At 41.9% G+C, this 6,452-nt stretch overlaps 1 long non-coding RNA gene across 1 annotated transcript; it reads right to left on the bottom strand.

Moving 5' to 3' along the window:
• Nucleotides 1–429: 429 nt before the first annotated feature.
• LOC130912976 (uncharacterized) lies at nt 430–1,265 on the bottom strand. Its single transcript, XR_009062682.1, has 3 exons — nt 1,051–1,265; nt 663–811; nt 430–586 (listed from the first exon to the last, which is right to left on the bottom strand). It is a non-coding gene; the product is annotated as an uncharacterized LOC130912976 (long non-coding RNA).
• Nucleotides 1,266–6,452: the final 5,187 nt, after the last annotated feature.

Below are 6,452 nucleotides of genomic sequence, written 5' to 3'. Positions count from 1 at the left end.
CAGGTGCCAGATGATTCTGCCAGTCACCATTGGTACATCGGCCAACTCCGCCTGTAGTTTCTTGACGATCGTTTATCGAATTCTTGACTAATCTTGTTTTTTGCCATCAGGACACCCACCCATCAAGCTGCCAAAGCCGCAGCCGCAGCCACAGCCATAGCCATTGTTCAATAAAAGCCATTCACTCCACTTCTGTTTCCTGGTCGCACTTTGGTCCACATCGACTTTGCCAACTTTGCCCTGACATTAAGTTCAGTTTACAAGCAGTACAATGAACTTAATATTGCAAGCAGTGAAATTTACTTACTTGATTTTACTTGATAAAATCATTGTAACAATTTGCACTTACTTTTATTAAGTAAATTTTACTGCTTGTGTACTGAACTTAGTATTGCAAGCCGTAAAATTTACTTACCGGTAATAGAAAAAAGTGCAAATTGTTTCAATAATTTTATCAAGTAAATCTACCAGTTATTTTTTTCAGTGTAGTATGTAACGTTTATTTAAGGGCGCACGAGGCTCGGGGCAGCGCACGTGCACGCGTCAATCAGGCGACTGTACAGCTGGGGATCAGGCACGGGGAATCCTGGGATGGAACAAGAAGTCAAATTAGCTGGGTGTCTTACAATGTGAGAAATACCTGAATGCTGGATGTGACTGACAGGGATGCCAAAAGTGTTGGTCTGTCGACAAGCGGCAACGACAAACAGGTTTATGAAGGCTGCTTATTGTGATGGGTCGCAGCTATCGTCGTTCTGTCTAGCCTCCAGCCTGCAATCAGGGAGTCCTAACAGACGACAGCTTTGAAAGCCTAGGAGGATTCAACGTAAGTGGATCCTTACTGACAATTTGATACATTAATTGGTTGATCGCGACCTGTTTTTTTGTTGTTGCTTGCCTGTCATAAGACAGCTGACAGGTTGTCTAGTCATGTCAATTTGATACATTACTAGATTTGTAGTCGTCTGTTTTTGCAATTACTGATGATCATATCACACAATGGCTGAGTAAAGAAAGGTTCGGAGAGAAAGCACGATGCTAGATGCCTACCGTTCTTTCTTTCGTGACGTGTCGAGCTCCCAACCAGCCTCATCACCAGCATCTGCTGTGCTGAGTAAATCATCGTCATCTGACGCCTCAGGTTCAAACATGTAGGGATTAATTATAGATAAACTTTCCTGGGAGCCTTTGCCATAGTTAGCGTCACGAAACAGTGATCCTGAATAGTTCATTTGGTTGGAAATATCACTGATATCATTGCTGCTGCTGTACTCGCTGTGAATTGTCTTCTGTTGCGTTCAGGAATTTACGTCACACTTCCGGGTTCGGGAAGGGACTATTAACGGAATGCACAAATCTAAAAAAAAAAAAATGCAAATTATCCTCGCAGTTACGAGTTAAAAATGACATGGTTGTTTTGACGAACTCGTCCAAAGTTTATATTCGTAAAATTACATCAAAATCCGAGAGGCTCTTCAGCTGCTCTTTAATGTGGATTGGTCGAGCCAATCAGGAGAAACACGCAGAAGCTGTAGATGCGACCAGGAAGCGACTATCTGCTTGAATCCAATGGCGGAATGCAAAGCGGTTCTTGTAGATAAGTCAGTCCCCCAAGTTTTGTCTGATGAATGAAATACACCTAAGAACAAAAGCTTTTTGTCACGTTTCATGGACGGGCAGGCAGGCAAGGAGAAGGGAGTGGATCTAAACACAGGGAAAGAAAAAGGCGAGGCAAGGTGGTGAACAACTCAAAAATGTATTAATAGAAGTGAGCAAAAACAAAGTACAAACAAAAGTCCAAAAAGCAAAGTTCAAACCAAAGTCAAGAGGATCAAACAAAAGACCGGTGGACCGAGGAACAACAGGCATAGACATAACACATGACGACAATGACAGAAGAAGAACTGACAGCATTTGGGGATCTTAACTCATTTGCTCCCCAAAACGTATAAATACCTTCTATTTTTAATTATTTCACTGTCCCGTTTTTTTTTTTACAAGAGACATCTCTGGGTTCTGATTCACCTTAGCTCCAAAGCACAATGTTGAAAATCCATTTTAAAGCAATAAAACTGGCCACTGGAGGGGAGTAGCGCATTTGGTAAGACCCGCAGCCCGATTCAACGGAACGAACGGCCGGGCCGCACGGCCAGGGTGCTGGTGAGCAGAAGATGAATGGACGTCTAGGATGCCAGGCGGCGGACGACCGAGCAGAACAACCGGGAGGATCCCCGGGATGCCAGGCGCTGGACGACCGAGCAGAACGACCGGGACCACCAGTGCAGCGGACGATGCCGTTGAGTCCGTGCTGCTCGCCGAGTAGAGCCCACGCCGCCGTGCTCGGCCGCTCGCGTCCCCCTCACCCTCCAGTGTCCCGCATGGAAACGCGTACAGTCAAACTAGTTCCCCCCCAGGAACACAAGTTCCCCAGGCGAACTCTGCCACGAGGCAGTGGTCACCACAAAAGAAAGACTCAAAAAATCCATCTTAATGAGACAGGCAGCGATGAGGGAAAAGTTTACCCCGGCTGTCGCGGCCACAACAGCGTCATCTCTCAGTTAGCTATGTGTAAATAAGTTGTTACTTTGCGATCAAAAGCTCTATTTGTCTTGTTGTTTATGTTATTTTGTAAAAGGAAAACATTATTCAGATGTTTGGGATGTCACTAAAGCAAGAAATAGCTGCGTTAAAGTCAAAGTTAAGTTTGAAATGTGTGATTTTACAAAAAGCTTAATTTCTCTGTTTTTTCATCAGAAATTGGAAAATTGCTCAAACTAATCTATTTTCTAATGCTGATATCTAAAGAATGGAAAAAGACATGAACTAACTTTTTTTCCTGCTGAAAGAAGAGAGTCCAATCTTTCTTTTGGTGGGTGCCATGTTTATATAGCAATAGAACAGAATTTTCTGTGGGCCTTGCAAAATCAGTCAAAATCCAGTAAAACGGCCAGGATCGACGGGGGTTGCACCGGTGAAAATGGCTGGGAGTGAATGATAAATACAGACATGGGGTAACGAGACAATGAGGCACAGGCGGGTGACACGAGGAACAGCTGAATGGTAGATAAACAAGGAGCAGGTGAAATCAATGGGCAATGAGATGGACAAGACACAATAGAGCACAAACCTGACAGAACAAACTCAAAGCATGACACCATGTTTTCGTGACTGTGACGAGAAGAGCCATCATCCAATCAGCAGCCGTGTATTTTTTCAAGGTTTCTTGTATTAAACAGGTCTCTCCAAGGTTGATATGTAGAATACATTCGTAGCGGATATCTGGCTAATCTGGCGTGCCAGGTTAGCCTTATTACGAATAAATACAAATGGTTTTATTCGTGCAAATTTGGCAGGCTTGTTACCAATAAATTAAACAATTTATTAATGTTTACTTCAACTGCAAAGCGCCTTTAATGTGAGGGATTGACATTCTACTGTATTATTATACTTCTTCAAGACTGTAAATCTGTGATTGAATCACATCGACTTGCTTTGCCTTTCTGCCCCCCAGCCACGCAGCCCTGAGTGATCGCACACCTCACACATACCAATTACTACCACTGAGTATGAATGACCTAGTTTGAGTCCGAAACCCGAGTTTGGCAACATCATGTTTCACCATGTGTATGTTGTTCATTTGGTATTAAGCAGCGCTGAACTTTACTGTCTTTGATTTCTCTGTGAATACTTAACCTACTTTTTTTTCTGTTTAGAACATTGATCAGAGTAAACCACTCCTTGGGCAACGTTGGCACACTGTGCTGCAAGTTTAATGCAGTATACTCATAAAATATTTGTGCCTCTCTCCTCCAAGCAACACAGCGCTGACTGATTGCCCGCTTGCACTCTCTCGGAAAGTTGCCCTGTGCTGAACGGACACTGCAAACATTCACAGACACACAAAGTCGCAGATGAAGGTCACAGTCCATTTGGCTGTGAGGACGGAGGAAAGTCTAGACCACTGAATCAACATTTGAAATGATGGATGTTCTATACAGTATCAGATTAACTTAAAGTTCCAGTGGGGATTGTTGGTCCTTCCTTGACTTTTGCAGTTTTAATGCAGGGATAGGTTGTAACTTTAAAGATACAGTGAAAGTGGCTAGGAACAATTTTGCAGACAATTCCATGAGTCATTATGGTGATCATAATGACTCATGATAAGTCCTGACTCCTGAGTCTTATTGTTTTGGGCAAGTGAAGTTGAGTCACGAGTTTATGTCGAATCGACTCACGAGGTTATGTGGAGTCAAGTCGAGTTTTGAGGTCAAGTCACAAGGTTGTAAAGACAAGTCATGTCAAGTTAAAGATTATAAAGACAAGCTGTGTCAAGTTAAAAGGTTGTGACCTGAGTCTCAGGTCCCTCAAAGCCTACACCATTGTACCCTAACCCAACCACAAAGCACTCAGGTTTATCTTTGAGGGAAACCTTACTTTCAATGTAAAAAAAAAAAAAAAAAGTGTGTGTGTGGGAGGGATTTGATTGATTTTTGATTGCCATGATGTTCCGTGAAGGCATGGCAGGAGCGGCCAAGGCAACCAAGCGGATCACAGGTAGGTGGAAACCAATCTATGATCCAGGTTTTTTGGGTCAGCTTGTCGAGTCTCAAGTCATTGTCTCATGAGTCAAGTCGAGCCCAGTCCAGAGGTATTGCCTCACAAGTCGAATCAAGTCTCGATTCTCGAACCCTCCTAGCTCAAGTGAGTCAAGTCTGAGTCCTTTTTTTTTTCTTCAAGTTCGAGTTGAGTGGCGAGTCATCAAATTTGCGACTCGAGTCAATTCGAGTCCGAATCTTGTAACTCGAGCCCAATTCTCTGTTATTTGTTGTTGAATTTTTTCAAAATAATGACATTCACAACAGTAAATAGTTTGCTTATCTCACTACAACACACAAATAAAAATTGTGTTCATGCATTTGGGTATGGACGATATTTTTCCTGCAAACTTGGTGGTGTATATGCAAATTAGATTTTTTTTCTTGACAGAGGAAGCAGGATTTTCCATTTTAATAAGAACTGCTACATGTGTGCAAGCCCTTCATCTAAACTGAAATCTAGTCTATATTGGTTCTTACAGTATTTTCTTTTTTTAACATTGTATGCACAATATACTATAATTACAGAGGATCCTTAACTGAACAGTGCTGATCTAAAATGATAGCGTGCGTTTGTATCATCCCTCACCACACTATGACCTTATTAACACAAGAGGATGTTGAAACAATAGGAATATAGTCATATTGGACATATTTATTTTTATTAATTAATTTTTCTATAAAAATTGCTTAAGTTATGCTTTCAAGTAATTCTTACTCAATATACACAAATAGTTAAAAAGTCGAAGTTAGTTCCTCAAAAAATAGGAACAGGTTACACAAACTTAATGTAATATAAATACAGTCATAGGCTGTATACTTGTTGTCGAAACCAACTCCACTGCCAGCAGACTTGAACAGTCCTGCAGTGCTATTGCGAACATAAGATTCTTTTGGATTAGCAAACTCTAGCACTTGATCGACAACAGCCATTTTGATGGCTTTTTTATAACTTTCGTGGCATGTAGACAGCCTTTTACTCAGAGTTTTGGACAATAGTCCGCTCACCACTTACTTATATTATGTTAGCATTTGCACTGCAGGCCTATTCAAGTCTGCTTGATGTGAAGATGGTTTCGATACCATATATGACTGTATAAAACTACAGGACAAACGACATAAAATTTACCTTCCAAAATGTGACTCAGATTCCTGTACTGATTGTCCAGTTACCAGTTAGCTTAGTTTGACTGTTATAGCTTTGCTTTCGCAAAATTAGCTCTTGATTTCAGTTACTAGTTAGGGCCCTAGCACCAAGTGTGCGAGACCTTGGCGCCTAGGGAGTTATTTGGATCCTCCTCAATATTTGTAAGACTATTCATGAGACATGAAATCTCCAGTTATCAGAATGGTGAGTTTTCATTTACGGGCCTGACCTGGGCGGGGTGCCAAAGTCGGACATTTTTTGGGCAACGCGCCAAATTCAGTTAAGTGACTTATAACTCCCTGATACAAGGTGCTGTCTTTTTCATGTCTGGCATGCATGAGAGGTATCCCAGCCTGAACACGACTGCATTAAATATTACCGATTAGGCCTGGCACCCCTTAGTGGGGACAGGAAACACACTTTTTTATGAGGACAGGCTCCTCATCCAAGGAAAAAAAAATCAATTGACCTCAAACCTGCATCAGGGGAGCCTTAAGATATGTGTTTAGTAGCCTGATGAAAAATATTGAGGTTTCGTTAAAGCAGAGGGGTCCAAATAGGAAAGTGAAAATGACCGTCGCCATTTCGTCTCAATTTTGAACAGTCATAACTTATACATATAACATATCCGCGCCAAACTTCCCGTGCTTGATAAGAGTTAAGAGGTTTCCTGTAGGGGTTATTTGCATCAACTCTACAGCATCAACTAG

The sequence above is a fragment of the Corythoichthys intestinalis genome, chromosome 3 (genome assembly GCF_030265065.1).
Source record: "Corythoichthys intestinalis isolate RoL2023-P3 chromosome 3, ASM3026506v1, whole genome shotgun sequence".
Lineage (NCBI taxonomy): Eukaryota > Metazoa > Chordata > Actinopteri > Syngnathiformes > Syngnathidae > Corythoichthys > Corythoichthys intestinalis.
Note: the sequence above shows the minus strand (reverse complement) of the source record. Positions and strands in the feature narration are given on the sequence as shown.